General features: G+C 48.3%; 1 pseudogene; it reads right to left on the reverse strand.

Moving 5' to 3' along the window:
- Window positions 1-7,298: 7,298 nt before the first annotated feature.
- Window positions 7,299-18,150, reverse strand: LOC112628400 (annotated as a pseudogene).
- Between the last annotated feature and the right edge of the window lie 974 nt (window positions 18,151-19,124).

Genomic DNA, 19,124 nt, shown 5'->3' on the forward strand with positions numbered 1-19,124 from the left:
TTCCTGGCCAAATAAAGCTCAGTACGTGAGCTTGACAGTCCTCCTCCTCTCTGGACTCTGTGTTGCTCTCACTGTCCTCTGCTCACACTCCCTGCAAATCTCTATTCCCAGAGAGCTTCCTGCCTCTGTGCCTTTGTGCATACTGTGTGCTTGGAACATCTTCCTGCTTCCACTGGAGAACGTTGTCTCTCTTAAATAAAATGTGTGACTCCTCCAGTCTGTGTGACTCTCAGATGAGAACGGTGCTGGCCAAGCGACCTTGTCTCTAGTCTCCTGAGCCCTCTGCATGCCCGAGGCCACAGCCAGGCTGGCTCAGCCCTTCTGTCCATCCCTTGGATGGATTTCTCCTTTAGAGATGAGCAGCTCTAAGATAAATTAAAACCCCTCTGCTTGCTTCCTTTTGCCTCTTTGAGAAGAATTCATTCCTTCATCCGACAAAGATTTAATGAATGGCCATTATGCACCAGGAACTTACTGTTCCAGGCACTTAGATACATTAGTGAACCAAACAGAAATCCCTGCCCTCGTGAAGCTTATATTCTGGCAGGGGAAATGAAAAATACACAGTGTATGTAAGAAAAAATAATTATATAATATATCAAAAGGCATTAAGAGTTATGGTAAATAGAAAAGGTGGAGCAAGGAAGGGAATTTGGGAGCCCCAGGAAGAAGGGTGGGACAGGTGGCAATAGCGTATAGAATGGCAGGATCAGTCTTGTCTTAGTCTGCTAGAGCTGCTGTAACAAATGCCCCAGCCTGGGTGGCATAAGCAGTGGAAACATTTCTCACGGTTCTGGAGGCTGGAAGTCCAAGATCAAGGTGCTGTTGAGGCAGGTTTCATCCTCACCAGGCAGACGAGAACCTGGAGGCCTGCAACCAGTGGTGTCTCTTTCCGAGGTACCTGGGGGTGTTCTCGCTATTAATTATCCTGTGGAGCCCCCAGGGCTTTGTCTGTGCTGCCAGTGAGACAGTGAGTGCTGAGCCTCACCGGTGCTGGATGGGAAGGAAGGAGGCCATGTCCCGCCCACCCTGGCAAGGCCACAGGCATGTCCCAGCGTGGGATGCAGGATGCGGGGAGCCAGCCTCTGCGAGGAGATGAGGTCCTTGGGCACAGGTTTCATCCTGACGCCTCTTCTCTTGGCTTGCAGGCGGCTGCCATCTCACTGTGGGCTCACATGCCTGTTTCTTCGTGCTGGCTTATGCAGACAGAGAGCGCTGCAGTGTCTCTTCCTCTTCTATGAGGATACCAGCGCTATGGTATGAAGCCCCACCCCATGACCTCTCTTAACCCTCATTACCTCTTGTAAGCCCTATCTCCAAACATCATCACATTGGGGGTTGGGCTCGTAAACCAAAAAGAACTTGAAACAGGTCTCAATCTTTTTTTCTTTTTTTTTTGAGACAGAATCTCACTCTGTCCCCTAGGCTGGAGTGCAGTGGCATGATCTCAGCTCACTGCAATCTCCACCTCCTGGATTCAAGCAATTCTCGTGGCTCAGCACCCCAAGTAGCTGGGATTGCAGGCATGCACCACCACACCCGGCTAACTTTTTGTATTTTTTTGTATTTTTTTTTTTTTGAGAGGGAGTCTGGCTCTGTCGCCCAGGCTGGAGTGCAGTGGCCGGATCTCAGCTCACTGCAAGCTCCGCCTCCCGGGTTCACGCCATTCTCCTGCCTCAGCCTCCCGAGTAGCTGGGACTACAGGCGCCCGCCACCTCGCCCGGCTAGTTTTTTGTATTTTTTTAGTAGAGACGGGGTTTCACCGTGTTAGCTGGGATGGTCTCGATCTCCTGACCTCGTGATCCGCCCGTCTCGGCCTCCCAAAGTGCTGGGATTACAGGCTTGAGCCACCGCGCCCGGCCCGGCTAGTTTTTTTTTGTATTTTTTAGTAGAGATGGGGTTTCACAGTGTTAGCCAGGATGGTCTTGATCTCCTGACCTCGTGATCCGCCCGTCTCGGCCTCCCAAAGTGTTGGGATTACAGGCTTGAGCCACCGCGCCCAGCCTATTTTTTTTTTTCTGAGATGGAGTCTCGCTTTGTTGCCCAGGCTGGAGTGCAATGGTGCAATCTCAGCTCACTGCAACCTCCACCTCCCAGGTTCAAGTGATTCTCCTGCCTCAGCCCCCTGAGTAGCTGGGATTACATGTGCCCACTGCCACGCCTGGGATTTTTGTAATTTTTGTATTTTTAGTAGAGACGGGGTTTCACCATGTTGGCTAGGCTGGTCTCAAATTCCTGACCTCAAGTGATCTTCCCGCTTCAGCCTCCTGAAGTGCTGGGATTACAGGCGTGAGCCACTGTTCCCGGCCTTCTTTTGAGTCTTTGATGAGTCTTTCACTGAATACATAATTTATATGAGGCGGGGGATGGGGGATGGTAGAGGAATAATCACTTATGCCATGTCTAGCTCTGAATCTGCATTTTTACATCAGAGGAAGCAATCAGATATGCATGTGTCTCAAGTGAGCAGAGGGATGACTTAGAGTTCTGTCATTTGTCCCATGCCCGTGAAGACAGGTTATGCATTCACATTGTCTGGGTAAAATTCAGCAGATCCATTTCAGGGTAAAAATCTTGGGGCCCCAGAATTTCCTAATGAGGAAATTGTGAGGGAGGTATGTAGCTTTCTTATCTTTGTAACTATCTTATTATTTAGAAATAAAATGGGAGGCAGGTTTGCCTGATGCAGTTCTCAGTTTGACTTTTCCCTTTGACTTGGTGATTTGGGAGGTCTTGAGATTTGCTTTCCTTTCACGGCCTTCAACTAGGAATTTGGAGGGGGGACACAATTCAGTCCACACCAAGCCTCATTGAGAAGGTGAGATTTGAGCATAGAATTAAAGGAGGTGAGAATTACAATATCTGGGAAGAGCACTCCAGGCAATGATGTGGGTACAGCAAAGACCTTGGGGCAGGAATGTGCCCGGTATGTTGGAGGAACAGCAAAGACTCCACTGTGGCTGCAGTGGGCAGAGCAAGGAGGACAAGAGTGAGAGGTGAGGTTAGAGAAGTGTTGGGACTCAGTCCTGCAGGGAGGGCATTGTAGACCATGTAAGGCCTTTGGCTTTTCCTCCGAGAGAAATGGGAACCATTGCAGGGGGCTTGACCAGAGTGACCACACGATTGGCCTTATGTTCTCAGTGACCACCCAGTACTGTACTGAGACTAGGCCATGGGGGTAAAGGTAGGAAACAGACGGACCTGCTAGGAAACTTCTATAGAAATCCAGATAAGGAATGATGGTGGCTGAGACCATGGTGATAAGAATGGTGGCAGTGAGATGTCAGATTCTGTACATATGTGGAAGGTAATGTCCACAGAATTTCATAACAAATTGGACAAGGAGTGTGAAAGGAAGAGAGGAGTGAAAAATGAGTCTTAAGATTCTGGCAGGGAAGAATGGAGTTGCCGTCTGTTGAGATGACGAAGGCTGCTGGTAGAGCAGGTAGAGGTGAAAAGATCAGCTGCCTTCAGTTTTGGACATGTTGAGTTTGAGATGTCTGCTAGACATCCAGGTGGATATATCAGGTAGGTAACTGGGTATATAAGCCTGGTTTGGAGAGAGACCCAGGATGCAGATAGAAGTTTGGGAGTCATCCCATGCTGATGGTATTTAAACTATGAGAGCAGATGAGATCATCAAGGAAGTGAGAGAGAAGCCAGGACTAACCCTGGTCTAACCCTGGGGCACCCCAAGAAGACCAGCTGCCATGGAGATTGAGAACAAGGCTGATTTGCTCAAAACCAGGGTGCCCAAGGAATGACAAAAGGGAGATGGGTAATACAGACCAGGTACCGTGGGTCCCCAGAGACAAGTTTCTGCTCTCCCCATTGTTGACCTCCTTACAAGGCCGCGTTTCCCAGCCTCTGCCCTAAGACTATCCTGCTGTGGTCCACAGGTTCTCAATGCTAATTTGTGGCCTTTTAAAAAATAAGCATAAGGCCCGGCGCGGTGACTCACGCCTGTAATCCCAGCACTTTGGGAGGCCGAGGCAGGTGGATCACGAGGTCAGGAGTTCAAGACCAGCCTGGCCAAGATGGTGAAACCCCGTCTCTACTAAAAATACAAAAAATTAGCTGGGCTTGGTGGCAGGTGCCTATAATCCCTGCTACTCTGGACGCTCAGGCAGAGAATTGCTTAAATCGGGGCAGGCGGGTGGGGGGAATGGGAGGGCGGAGGTTGCAGTGCGCCGAGATCACGCCACTGCACTCCAGTCTGAGCGACAGAGTGAGACTCTGTCTCAATAAATAAATAAATAAATAAATAAAATAAAATAAAATAAGCATAAACATTTGAGATTAGAGCTAAAAGATCTGACTTTGATCATCCACAGCAGCGAGGCTCCCTCCCTACCGCTCAGCTCCGAGGCACTCCTGGTGGGAGGGGAGGTGCTTTGCCTGGCCGCCCCCTTCTCTGGGGATCCTGTCTCGGTCGCTTCCCCCACTCCTGTTCCCGGGCTTCTATCAACCCCACCCAGTGGCTACTGCTGTCTGCGCCCGAGGACCTCATCTCCTCGCAGAGGCTGGCTCCCCGCATCCCGCATCCCACACTGGGACACGCCTGTGGCCTTGCCAGGGTGGGCGGGACACGGCCTCTTTCCTTCCTTCCCATCCAGCGCCAGTGAGGCTCAGCACTCACTGTCTCACTGGCAGCACAGACAAAGTCTTGGGGGCTCCACGGGATAATTAATAGCGAGGACGCCCCCAGGGACCTCCGGAAAGAGACACCATTGGTTGCAGGCCTCCAGGTTCTCGTCTGCCTGGTGAGTGAGGTGGCACGCAGCGTCAGTCCTCTGCAGGAACTGGTGCTGGGGGAAAGGAGCGCTTCGTGCAGAGGTGGAGGCCGAGGGCTGGGGTCCCTGGGCCGCGGGCGGGTTCCGCATGCCCCTCCCTCACCGCACCGCGCGGTCCCGCCAGGGGGCGCCAGGCACCGGCTCCCCCAACTCTGGGCTCCTTGCGCAGGTCCAGCTGTGCTCCAATATTATCTTTCCTTCTATAGCTCACTAGATCTTCTTATGCTCACAGGAGTGCCATCCCTCACTCCAGAGCCATCCTCAGAATTCTAAAGCAGAATTAGAAAAATCCTTGCTCTACCAGCCTGGGCAACATAAGGAGATCCTGCCTCTACAAAAAATGAAATGTAGTCCCAGCTACTCAGGAGGCAGAGGTAGGAGGATCACTGGAGCCCAAGAGTTCGAGGCTACAGTGAGCTATGATCGAGCTGTTGCACCCCAGCCTGGGCCACAGAGCGAGACCCGCCTCTAAAGCAATAATAATAGTGAAAATTTTTAAAATAAATAGAAAAGAAAAATTCTCACTCTTTAGCTATTGAATTTTGTGGCGGTGATTTCTTCAGAAACTGGCTCTTCCCATCCCCACTCCACCCACAGAGAGGATGAGCTACATCCGTGCAGAGCCTGGCACTCCGGATGCTGGCGGAATTGATTCAGTAGCATGAGCAGGAAGGTCCATTTGAAGAGATCACTCCAAAACAGCGGTTCGCAACAAGGTGGGAGTGGAAGGGAATGTTCTCCTGGGAGTGGGTGGGGGTGGGGTGTCAGCGTGTGGACCTGGTACAGCAGCGTTTGAAAATACCTCCAGTATTCTAATATAATTTAAAATAATAATTAGCCGGGTGTGGTGACTCGTGCCTGTAATCCCAGCTACTAGGGAGGCTGAGGTGGGAGGATTCCTTGAGCCCTGGAGTTCAAGACCAGCCTGGACAGCATAGCAAACCCCTGTCTCATATAAATAATAATAATAATAATGATGATTATTCAATGTTTTTGTCATTCAAACCACAGGTAGTAAAGCTTGACAGAATTGTTGTGGGTGGGATGTGAGCTAAAAATATTGAGAACCAGGACCTAGCAGATTGTCTGCTGTAAGTTCCCTGGCTGTGGAGGATGGAGTCTCCCCTGAAGAGTAGTGTTGGTCCTTGGGACAGTGGCCGCAGTCCAGCCCATCACAGAAAGGAATGGTGCTCCCTGGGGCTGGAAACCGGTGTCTGGAGTTGGGGGAGGTGGGGAGGAACTTGGAGATTCGGCTCACTGTCAGTCTTGTTAAGGAGACCAGTGTCTAAAGTGGGAACCACACCAGGTAAGCTGTATTCTAATCTGCTCCTTGTTTTCTTGGCAGAATGGTTCATGCAGGACAGAAAAAGGAGAGACAAAGGACTGTCAGGAGAGTGACTGGTCCAAATGAGGACTCAGGAACCCCCAGTGGACCCAGAGAGAAAAACACTCTGGGTAGGAAGGGCATGGGAAGCGATCACTATGCACTGTGCTGGAGCAAAATGACACCAGGGGAGGTTGACCAGCACCCTCTGGGTTCATTCTTTTTATAAGGAAGACTTCTGGTCTCTTACTCTGTTCCTTGAATGGATTTACATCCCAGAAAGATGTGTGCTCTGTGCAAATGAAGGGGTACTCTTCCACTGTAAAGAATGCATTGGCTTTCTGGACTGGGGGGCTGGCTGGTACAAGCGTTTCCCAGGAGAGAGAAGTTTCTGAAAGGATTTTTGGAGTTGCAGAATCAAGGACCAGGCTGGGAGTCTTGGTGACCCCACCAAGCACAGAGGATGCCAGGCGCCTGATTGGAGAAGGCTGTGGGAGTCTTCTAGAACAATCGTGCTAACTGCATACACCATCTGCATGAACCAATACCAGGTTGTACTGGTATTCAGCCATCTTGTACTATTTCCTCGGGGTGTCCCTAGAATGTTTCGTTTTTGACTAGCATTTCAGCAGCCTGCAGGTAGGGACAGCATTTCATACACAGTGTGCGCCTCCCAGGAGCCAGGTGCAGCTGGGGTGTGTGACTGTGAGGCTCCTTGCTGTCCATGACATAATGTCACCCCCACTGCCTCAGCTTACTCCCCAGTCACCCCTTGAGGTAACAGGGCTGGTGCTTTTACAATTCCCATTTTAAAGATGAGGAAACAGGCTGGGTGTGGTGGCTCACGCCTGCAATCCCAGCGCTTTGGGAGGCTGAGGCAGGTGGGTCATTTGAGTTCAGGAGTTCGAGATCAGCCTGACCAACACAAAAAATTACCAGAGTGTGGTGGTGCATGCCTGTAATTTCAGCTACTTGGGAGGCTGAGGCCTGAGAATTGCTTGAACCCAGAGGTGGACGTTGCAGTGAGCCGAGATCGCACCACTGCACTCTAGCCTGGGTGACACAGCGAGACTCCATCTCAAAAAAAAAAAAAAAAAAAGATGAGGAAACAGAGGTCAGTGAGTGCTGGCCTCAAGAGAACCTCAAAATCCCACTCTGCCTAGCCCTGCCTGCCCTTGTCTTCAATCCTTGAGGAACAGAATGATGCCAGGTGTGAGTTGTTCAGGTATCTCCCCAGTATCTCCTCCTACATGGTGGGGAAGGTGACCACGGCAGGGGGTTGGGGGAAGGCTCTTCTGCCATGCCTTGGGACTTCCCTTTCTGTGTGAGTGTGAGGTAGGTGGATTGCACCTACTCAGCATGGATTTTGCACAGGAAGTCTTGCTCGCTTTTCCTTGGTGTGATTTTTATTGAACTCACCTTTCCTTACTAAGGGAGTGTTAAGTTGGTTTGGGTTTCAGGAGAAAAGAAACATAGCCTACTTAGGTGAGCCCCCAGCCTACATTAAGGAATCTCTTACATGGGACAGCCTGGTCCAGCAGGGCAAAAACGTTTCAGTAATAAATAATTTGCATTTGCCTGCCCTATGATGGGACAGGAGTGGAGGATACAGTCTCTGGCCAGATCCCATGATCCTGTCCTCATCCCACAACATGCACTAGTGACCCTCTCATGCTCCCACTGCCACAAAAGGCAGAATTGGGGTTGGAACATCTGACCCAAGTCCACACCTCTTTCCTCTCCCCTTCTGCATTTCTGAGTCTTGAAGCAATGCTGGGCCAAAGTGGGGGTGGTCCTTGGCCATCCTCGGAGGAGCTTTGCACACCGGTGGTAAGTTCCTATTTCAGTTGATGGTTCTATAGTGGATGAGCTCCACATTCAATTCTTATGCCCCTGCAGCTGCCGTAGGAGGCAGGGTGACCCGTCACCAAGGCAGCTCCCACAACCTGGTCACAGCTCTTTCCTCAGGGCCTGTTACCCAGCATAAGCTAAGGTCCTTGGGAACTTCTAAGACCACTTGAAGGAGGAAATTTATTCTGCGTCTTTCCCTCTCCTTTTCTCCCTCCCTCCCTCCTTCCGTCCCTCCCTCCCTCCCTGTCTTCTTTTATTTTTCCTTCCCTTCCTTTTTCCTCCCATCCATTCACTCAAATCTAGGTGATGCATCCCTGTAGTGTGCTAGCTATTGTTTCTCTAGGTTAAGAGGCATCAGAAACAGAATACTTCCCCTGAGTCAGGAGCCACACTGAATTATTCATAGGCTGAATCTATTGCAAGTTTTAGAGGGAATTTTCTTCAAGGTTGTGGCTGTGAGGCTGCTGAGTGAAAGAAGTAATGAATATGCCTAACATTCACAGAGGTGAGAAATGCTGCCTGGACTCAGACAGCCCAGGGTCTCAGGCTCACACAGCCCTGGGACAATTGCAGTAAAGAGAATGCCCTGAACAGAGATTCATACTGTCTTGGCCTTGGTGGATGGAATTCTAATCTCCCTGAACTCTTCAATCTGTGGGTTGATGGATTAAACACGCATGTATTCAACATGAGTGGATAGCTGGGTCTCCCCAAACTCTACACCTGTATGGAATCCATTTCCCCCTGTTCTGGACCATTTAGAAGGGCATGTGGGTACCTGGAGTTGTCTGACAGAGATACTGACTGGAGAAGCGGTGAGGTCCCCAACACTGAGATGATTTGGGTTGGAAATGATGAGTAACCATCAGGCATGCTGTGGGAGGGCCTCCTGCTCTGGGTGGAGGTGGGACTGGATATCTGTAGATTATCAAAGCCATCTTGTTAATCAAAGCCATCTTGTTAATGAGGGTCAAGATCATCCTCACATCTGAGTATCTTGAAAGGTTCCTCACAAATCTAAGATTCAACTACCAGGAATAATGGTCTCAAAGTAGAATCTGAACTTGGATTCCCTTAGACTCAGAACTGGAACCTGAACTTGGATTCCCTTAGACTCACAACTGTTTGGCTTTGTCAGGTGCTGCTTCTTGGATTTGCCTCCTGACTGTTGCCAATTCCCCCTACCTCATAGTCTTCATTCACCCCCTGCAGTGCCCCACTGATGACACCATTCTGCCAGTGATGCCTGGATCTCCCATGGCATTGCCTACCTTCTAGGTAGTTTTACAGAGAGGAAGTGTAGCCTCATGAAGAAACCAGCAACTCTGGAGCAGGTGGACTTACTTAGATTAATATCTTGTTTTCACCATATGGCTGAGTGACTTTGGCCAAATTAACAAACCTCTCTGACCTTCACTGTCCTCTTCCGCAAAATGAAAATGGTAAAAACCATTATTTATAGGATTGTGAGGTTTAAGTGAAATAATGGAAATAAGGCACTTGGCCAGGCACGGTGGCTCATGCCTGTAATCTCAGCACTTTGGGAGGCAGAGGCAAGCGGATCACCTGAGGTCAGGAGTTCAAGACCAGCCTGGCCAACATGGTGAAACTGCATCTCTACTAAAAATACAAAACTTAGCTGGACGTGGTGATGCGTGCCTGTAATCCCAGCTACTCGGGAGGCTGAGAGAGGAGAATTGCTCGAACCCAGGAGGCGGAGGGTGCAGTGAGTCGAGATCACGCCACTGCACTCCAGCCTGGGCGACAGAGCAAGATTCTGTCTAAAGAAAAGAGAGAAAGAAAGAAAAGAAGGCACTTGATACAATGCTTAGCACATCCCTCCCCAGCTTCATTGTTCTCTTGTGTCTCTTGCCCTTGACCATGCAGTTCCATAGACCATTATTCCCCTCCTGTGACAGAGATTTCTAATAGCCCACTAGTGCCCATCTCCCCTTCTTCCCTTTTAGTTTTAGTTCGACACATGGCTACTTAGTTATACACTATATATTCCAGCCTCCCTTTCAGCCAGGAGTTGCCATGTGACTAAGCTCTGGCCCGTGGAATGATGCAAGCAAAATTGATGTGTGCAGCTTCTTCAAGAGGAAATTGTTTGCCTTCCACAATTTCCATCTTTCTTCCTGGAATGTGGGAGTGGTGCTGGTGTTAGCTTTGATCATGCAAATGAGGAAAACACCCTAGAAGATGGCAATGGGCCCCGACAACCTCTTAACATGGGACTATCTTCCCAGCCTGGACCATTCACCTACGTATAGCTTAGTATGCAAGAGAAAAACAAGCCTCTTCTCAGCCTCTGCTCATTCTCCCACCTTGAATTAGATGTCACTTCACCATCTCTGACCCTTCAAGGCCAGTACTTCCTGTGGGCCTTCACCCATGTCCTCATGTCTGCAAGCCCCGCAAGACTGGGAGCACCATGAGGAAGGGACCATGGTCTCATCTGCGCTGGTTTTCTCCGGAACAGGAATACAGTAGGCACTTAGTAAATGTTGAATAAATCGATGATAGTGCCACACGCTTACAAACTGGCTTAGTTCTGCCTAAAGGGATCTTAAGCACTTCAACCTGCTTGACCTCCAGCAAAAACAAAAGAACAATTCCCATTTTTTTTTCCTCCCTTCCTCCAAACACACCCAGGGCTTTCTTCCATGTCCTGTTGGCCAGAGCAGACCCTGGAAAGAAGCCCTCCCCAAGGCGCCTTGTTGACTACGGCCAAGGCCTGGCCCAGTGCTGGACACCAGTCTATGTGAGTATATTTCTGTAAGTCCATAGTTATTAGCAGAATCCCACCCCAGTGTGAGACCTGGTTGTGTTTGACCAGGTCCATGAAGTGTAGTAGCAGTTGCTCCCACTAGACTATTTTTGCCTTGAAAATCTAGGCAAAAACAGAGGCTTTGATTAAAAAAAAGGAGGGTGGGGTAGGGGGAAGATTGATAGATCAAATGTAATTGGAAAAGGCATGCAACCTTTTTCAATTTATACACATCTACAGAGGTCTATTTACAGATCTGGGATGGGGTTGGGCTCAGTGGCTCATGCCTGTAATCCCAGCACTTTGGGCGGCTGAGGTGGGAGGATCACTTGAGCCCAGAAGGTTGAAGCTGCAGTGAGCCACAGTAGAGCCACTGCACTCCAGCCTGGGTGACAGAGTAAGACCCAGTCTCAACACAAACAAACAAACGAATCTGGGATGGGGCACTCCTGGTGGACTTCTCTGGTCATTGTGTAGAGGGCACGATGTACTCTCCAAGGACCAAGGTCTTGCAGCCAACTCTGAAAGCCAGGGCTCTGGCCCCCAGCCAGCCTTTCCTTGAAGGCATTTCTTGAGTGCATTGCCCTTGGCAGCAGTTAGATGCTGCTGCTTTTTATTAGTGTTTCCTTCTCTTTTTCCAGGCCCTCTTTTGGGGTTCTTTCTGCAGACAGTGGCTTTCATTTTAGCCTGAGGGTTCAGAAGAGGACAGTGGGCTGGCCTCACCACCCATCAGCCTCTGCTTTGGGGACTGAATGCACAACATCATCCTCACTCCTAAACTGACCTCCAAATACACACAGGTGTGATCTCACTGCTTAGGAGGGCTGGAAGCTGTGGCAGCTCTTCTGAGGGCTCAGTGGGGCCAGCCACCCTCAGCTGGAGGTGTAAGCAGGTTTTTTTTTTTTTTTTTAATCGAGAAGGAGTCTCTCTCTATTGCCCAGGCTGGAGTGTAGTGGCGTGATCTTGGCTCACTGCAACCTCCACCCCCCGAGTTCAAGCAAATACCTTGCCTCAGCCTCCTAAGTAGCTGGGATTATAAGTGCCCACCTAATCCCATGCCCAGCTAATTTTATTGTATTTTTAGTAGAGATGGGGTTTCACCATGTTGGCCAGGCTAGTTAGGAACTTCTGACCTCAAGTGATCTTCCCGCCTTGGCCTCCCAAAGTGCTGGGATTACAGGCGTGAGCCACCATGCCCGGACATATAAGCAGATTTTTGTAGGTTAAGTTTGCCCCAGAGCAGGAGCATTCTGCCAGTTGCCTAAGAAGAGTAAGACTGGTGCTTTTGAGAAAAAGCAAAATGCCAACTCAGGGGGAGAAGCTTCAGACCTCATATTTGACTCAGGCATGCCCTCTACCGCAACCAGGTGATTATGGTGGTTTAACTGTCCTTGATGGTAGAACAAGAAACTCTCACATTTGTGGAGACCTTTGATAGTGGCGCTGTTTTCCGCAGTCCTGTCTTCGATGAGTCATCTCATATTTCCTCCCTAGTAGAGCACAGGGTGAGGTGGGGCGGGAGGGGAGGTCACCTTCAAAGAGGCCCACCAAACAGAGGAATCTTGGGGCCACTAATACCCTCTGCTTTCATTAGCCAATGTTGATACAAGGTCACCTTCAAAGTTCTTGTTCATCTTACGTAAACCTGTTCAGGTGACAAAGCCCTCGAAGTCTTGAATTTATGTGGTCTTAGACTTTAAAGTTCTTGAGAAAAAAACACCATAGGGGAAAATCTAAAAGACAGCTTTATGCTTTGACTTAACTTTGTCTGTGAATTGAAAAGGAACTTGCCTTTCTTCAGCTCTGGGAAGGAGGAACAACTTGCGAGCTTAATGACAGGTCACTGACCCCACCCTAGTGGACTGTTATGCTTTGTGATCTGGATTGAACATGGACACCCCCAGTCAGCCTCTCTGCATCCCTTCCAGCACATTCTTTCTGAGGGTGAAACTAAAAGCAATAGTTTAGTTTGTGGTTACCTTTATTTCAACAGAGTTTAACTTTTAGAACCACCTACTTAAAACGAATGATGAAACTAATAATAAAAGTTATTTATTGTGGGGCGTGGTGGCTCATGCCTGTAATCCCAGTGCTTTGGGAAACTGAGGTGGACAGATCACCTGAGGTCAGGAGTTTGAGACCAGCCTGGCCAACGTGGTGAAACCCTATCTCTACTAAAAATACAAAAATTAACTGGCCGTGGTGGCACAAGCCTGTAATCCCAGCTACTCTGGAGGCTAAGGCAGGAGAGTCACTTGAACCTGGAAGACGGAGGTTGCAGTGAGCGAAGATCACACCACTGTACTCCAGCCTGGGTGACAAGAGAACGAGACTCTGTCTCAGAAAAAAAAAAAAAAAAAAAAAAGCTATTTATTGAGCACGTATTATGTGCCAGGCACTGTGCTATTTTCTCTGCATGCTTTTTTCTCATTTAGTCCTCACAACAACCTGTGCAGTAGATACCCTTTTTTGTTGTTAAAAATTTTTTAGGGATAGAGACTTGGTCTTGCTGTGTTACCCAGGCTGGTCTTGAATTCCTGGCCTCAAGCCATCCTCTTTGCCGTGACCTCTCTAAGTGCTGAGATTACAGAAGTGAGCCACCACCCCCAGCCTGGTAGGTATCATTATTGTCCCCACTTTACAGATGAGGAAAATGAGGCTCAGAGAAATTATGTGATTTGCCCAAGTTGACCCAAAGGTCGGGGTTTTCTGGATTTGACACAATTTTGCAAGAGGGCTGATTCTTAGTGAAAGGGGAGAAACCAGCTTCTTCCACTTTGGGAAAGGTTGTGTCCTGCCATCCATGTCAGATGGTCCTAAAGAAACACTCACTAACCTTTGTTCTCGTGTGTAGAGAAGGATCAGAACAGGAATTAGATAAAGAAAGACATAACAAAAGGGAGTGTCTGAATTTTTTCCTTTTGTCCAATGCAAGTCTGCTTTTGCAACTGAAAAATCCTAATCACTCTCAAAGTTAAAAACTCCAGAAATGTTATCTCCTGGTGATTTGTCTACAGCCTCTTCTAACAGGTACAATGATTTCGTAGGCTGGTTTCACGGCTGTCACCTGTGTAGTCACACAGGGCCCTGAGTTTAGAAGGGCCCATCCTCGCTTTAATGTTCTGCTGTCCATCTTGAAATTCTTAATAATTTTTAAATGACAGACCATGCATTTTCATTTTGCCCTGGGCATTGCAAGTTATGTAGCTGATCCTGCAATTTAGGAGACTAAAAATAATGCGATATAACCAAGAATAGCTGCAGCCATGAGCTACTCCAGAACCAAAGCTGGGGTGCGTGGGGTCCTTCCTGTGTGTGCTCTGTTTGTGTGGAGAGTAAGTGACCACACAAGGAAGTTGTCTAGTCACTTGCCCTGCAGTGAGAACTGGTGTTGACGTCAGAGCAGGAGCTCGGCAATGAACCCATCAGAAGAGCCCAGTGGAACAGAGATGGAGGGAGCCCTAGGCCTATTTGAAAATCCCAGGAGAACAAGGACAGGTGGCTCAAGCTTCCCTGAGTATGGATTTGCTTGATGCCCTGACTGGTGGCAGAGGGTCTGATTTCAATGCATCCGACATTAATATATCCTTCTGATCCCAGGCTGGAGCTCAGAGCCTTCAGTACCCCATTTTGTTTAGTTTTGTTTTTGAGACAGGATCTTGCTCCATTTCCCAGGCTGGAGTGCTGTGGTGTAATCATGGCTCACTGTACCCTCAAACTCCTGGGCTGAAGCAATCTTCCTGCTTCAGCCTTCCAAGTAGCTAGGAGTAGAGGTGCATCCCACCATGCCCAGCTAATTTTTTATTTTTGGTAGAGACGAGGTCTCACTATGTTGCCTGGGCTGATCTTGAACTCCAGGCCTCACGTGATCCTCCTGCCTCCACCTTCCAAAGTGTAGGGATTACGGGAATGAGTCACCATGCCTGGAAACTTTTTTTTTTTTTTTTTTTTTTTAGATGGAGTCTCGCTCTGTCACCCAGACTGGAGTGCACTGGCACTATCTCAGCTCACTGAAACCTCCGTCTCCCAGGTTCAAGTAATTTCTCTGCCTCAGCCTCCTGAGTAGCTGGGATTACAGGCGCCTGCCACCACACCCAGCTAGTTTTTATTTTTAGTAGAGACGGGGTTTCACCATCTTGTCCAGGCTGGTCTCGAACTCCTGACCTCAGGTGATCTGCCTGCCTTGGCCTCCCAAAGTGCTGGGATTACATGCATGAGCCACCACACCCAGCTGCTTGGCAACATTTTGATTTATAAATAATTTGTCCCATCACAAGGCAACGGCAGCCCATTGAAAAACCAAAGTCTGTCTTTGTTGGTTTCTCATACTTTCTCTCTCCTCTCTCCTCTTTCCTTCCTTCCTTCCTTGTTTTGTTGTTTTTTTTTTTTGAAACGGCGCCTTGCTCTGTCATCAGGCTGGAGTGCAATGGTGCAATCTTGGCTCACTGCAACCTCTGCCTCCTGGGTTAAAGTGATTCTCCTGCTTCAGCCTCCCAAATAGTTGGGACTACAGGCGTGTGTCACCATGCCCAACTAATTTGTTGTATATTTAGCAGAGATGAGGTTTCACCATGTTAGCCAGGATGGTCTTGAACTCCTGACCTCGTGATCCACCCGCTTCAGCCTCTCAAAGTGCTGGGACTACAGGCATGAGCCACTGCGCCCGGCCCTTTCTTTCCTTTCCTTCCTTTCTTTCTTTCCTTTTCTTTTCTTTTCTCTTTTCTGTTTTCTTTTCTCTTTCTTTCTGTCTCTCTTTCTTTCTTTCTCTTTCTCTCTGTTTCTCTCTCTTGCTCTCTTCCTTGCCTTGCCTTGCCTTCTTTCCTTCCTTTCTTTCTTTTGAGACGGAGTCTCACTCTGTCACCCAGGCTGGAGCACAGTGGTGCGATCTCGGTTTACTGCAACCTTCACTTCCTGGGTTGAAGCATTTCTCCCACCTCAGCCTCCTGAATAGCTGGGATTACAGGTGTGTGCCATCTTGCTCGGCTAATTTTTGTATTTTTAGTAGAGACAGTGTTTTGCCACGTTGGCCATGCTGGTCTCAAACTCCTGGCCTCAAGTGATCCGCCCACCTCAGCCTCCCAAACTGCTGGGATTACAGGCATGAGCCATGCGCCTGGCCAAAAGATCTTTCAAGGAGAAAGAAAGTCCAAGCTGCTCTGAACCATTTGGCTTCTGTGCTATAGTAAAGGTATATAAATCATCATTGCTGGGCATCCATAGACATATATTCACTGCTTCCTTGGTCTACTAGGTCTCCTAACCGCAGTCCCAGAATTTGGGGTGTTAGCCCCCAGACTGCCTTACTGCTAAAGCAGAATTCTGGCATCCCTGGCTGCTCTGTGCTGTTTCTATACTGTCTGCCCCCAGGGCCTCTCTCTGGCTGGCTCTGATCTGGCAGCCTGCTCACTGCTCTGCGTTGTCATGGAGAAGGTTTTAGAAACATATTGTTGAACTGTGGGTGTATTTCTGCCACCTGGTAACAAGTGGGTTTGTAGAAAAGCCACAATGGAGGAAAAGAAAGCGCTCTTGGAGGACAGAGCTAGTGCCAGGGAAGCCAGCCATGGCAGAGGGATGGGAGCCTGCACTGCTGTTTGCTGTTTGGTATTCTGTGCAGGCAGCAGAGTGCTGGTTGCCTTGGTTCCTGCAGGACTCCTGGGAGCTTGTGGCAGACGGAAGGCCAAAGCCTCTGCAGAAGTTTGCAGATTCTAGGAAAATGAATTGCCATGCAGCCCAATCTGTGGGAGAAGACCAAGTGGGCTCTCAGCCATTGAGATGCTCTGATGTAAATTTATGCTTCATGCAGACAGAAAAGCTGCCCTCTGCTTATGTATGCCATCAGGCTGCCCTTGACCCATCTGTGCCAGCTCCTCACGGGGCCTAGATGTCCTAGCCACCTGGGCACCCCCTCCACCCTCCCACCCCCAGTTCCTGCAAGGACTTCAGACAGCCGATTTAGGGCACCTGCCACACCACCGTCTGCAACTTTGTAGGTCAAAAACAGTTGAATATTGACAATTTCATATTGTTCAACCTAATTGAAAGCTTCAGGGTAACTTAACACTTTCATCAGGCTTAGATAAGATCATTACAAAAAATCATTAATAGATTTTCTCTTGCCTGATACAATCTCTTCCCTTCTAAATTATTCTAAATCCTGGTACTCTGTGTCCATGTCGTCTTCATCTTCCAAATGATGTATATGCTACTAATTATGCCCTCAAAGCTACACAGCATACTGCCTTTCCCTTGAGAAGGTTTGTATACTCTTTCTACTCCTTGAGGTAGAGACTAGATCCATTCCCATGCCCATATAGAGAAAAGGTATCTTCTAATGGACTCCAAAGATGTGTTAATTGGTTTGATCGCAAGCACAAGAAACTAGATATTTGTATTACTTGTACATTCTTTTTTAATATAGTACAATGTTTATTTAAAATCTGAGCTGGGCCAGGCATGGTGGCTCATGCTTTTCATCCCAGCACTTCGAAGGCTGAGGTGGGCAGATCACTTGAGCCCAGGAATTAGAGATCGGTCTAGGCAATGTGGCAAAACTCCATCTTCACAAAAAATTTAAAAATTAACTGGGTGTGGTAGCATGAGCCTATAGTCCCAGCTACTTGGGAGGCTGATGTGGGAGGATCACCTGAGACCGGGGAAGTTTAGGCTGCAGTGAGCCAAGATCACGCCACTGGACTCCAGCCTGGGCAACAGAGTGTGAGACCCTGTCTCAAAAAAAAAAAAAAAAAAAAATTCTGATCTGCCAACTTAGAATTTTTCCACCAACTCAGGGAGCTGAAACTTTCACAGGCTTCACAATCTTTTGCTTAGGGGACGCCCTTGTGGATCTTTTTCGATGCTTACTTAGCCTATTTTGCTTCCTTAGCAGCCCTGCAAGCTTGTTCTGGTTGAGCCTTTTTAACTTCAAATTTCTGATTCCTCTTGGCCATTAGATTAGCAAGAGATGCACCACTAATGGCCCCCTGGAATCTGACTGCTTGGCAGTTTCTTTTCTTCTGAATTTCTTCCAAATGTCCCTTTTTGTGCTTTCTTCTGTAGAGGACAATCCGGTTTATCTACCAAGCATCCCTCTTGGAAAGGAAAGCTGACTTGTACTTTACATTAAGAAACTGGAAAACGTCCCTGTCCATCCTGGTGTAGCGCCTTCTATGTCTAGGGTAGACCTTGTACTCGCTAAAACTGCACAACTTGACCTTCAGGGTGGCAGCTCCAGGGGAAAAGAAAAGATGGCAAAGGGAAGGAGGGGATCATGGGAAGAGCCATTCTTCTTACGAGAAGTTTTGGCGACTTTTGAAAAGTCTGTGCTTACCCTTGTCTACGTACATATGACATCTACAGACTATGAACGCATTTTGCATCAGGACCCAAATAGCAACTATCAGGTTCTGAGGCATCTGCCCTCTCCTTCCTCCTCCCTAGATCTTGATTCAGCTGCTTTAAGGTGGCTCTAGTGACGGGCCTCTTATTTTTCTGTTGAGGCATGGGCTTATTTAGCCATCCTCAGCCTCTCGAGATTTATATCCCACCTTAATTTTTCTGTCTGTGGCATCAGCCTAGTATTTCCCAGTCTCTCCCTTTTCTTTCCTTATTTCGATGCTCTCACTGCATTCTCTCCTTTTTTGAACATAAAGATGATTTTACTTATTTTAATAACCTCTTAACCAGCCCTTTCCCTTCCCAGAGGTTTTTACACACTTCCCTCCCTCCTTCCTCTGTTACCACCTCTTTTAGTGGCTGTAAGAAGTGGGAGTCCAGGCAGAACTTTAGACCCACCTAGGGCAGCAGAGGCAGACTGTGAAACCCAGGCCCACAGCTTTTGGTTGAACCCACATCAAATAATGAGAACTGCTTCAATCCTCATATCCTTTTGTTGTGAATTGCAAGCAGGCGGCAAGAGGGGCTTGTCTAGTAAATGCCACCTGTGGATCAGGTGAAATTAAGTCCACTAGATATCCCTTTCCAGGAAGGAAGCAGGTGAACTTCCAGACTTTCCAACACAATCCCCTGGCTTCATGTGATGATGAAAACATGCACCTATATGTGGAGAAGAAGTAGCCAGTTATAAGTAGGAATACTGAGTACAGACAATGCCCAGAAAATACAAAAAGGCAGCTGGCAGCCCGAAGAGGGAGAGAGCAAAGGGGAGATTTTTATTAAATGCTTTAAAATTGATTTTTTAAAAAATTCTGCTTTTAGCAGAATAAAGTCTTCTGGAAAACTACATACCTAGTGATAATTGGAAGCCAAGTCCTGGACACTTGCAACCACCCCAAATAAGATCAGCACGTGTGGAGGGTCTAGAGCACAATTTCTGGCCAGGAGAGGGGTCTTATTCCTATTATTCAAATAGATGGATGGCATCTAACTT

The sequence above is a fragment of the Theropithecus gelada genome, chromosome 7b (genome assembly GCF_003255815.1).
Source record: "Theropithecus gelada isolate Dixy chromosome 7b, Tgel_1.0, whole genome shotgun sequence".
NCBI classification, from domain to species: domain Eukaryota; kingdom Metazoa; phylum Chordata; class Mammalia; order Primates; family Cercopithecidae; genus Theropithecus; species Theropithecus gelada.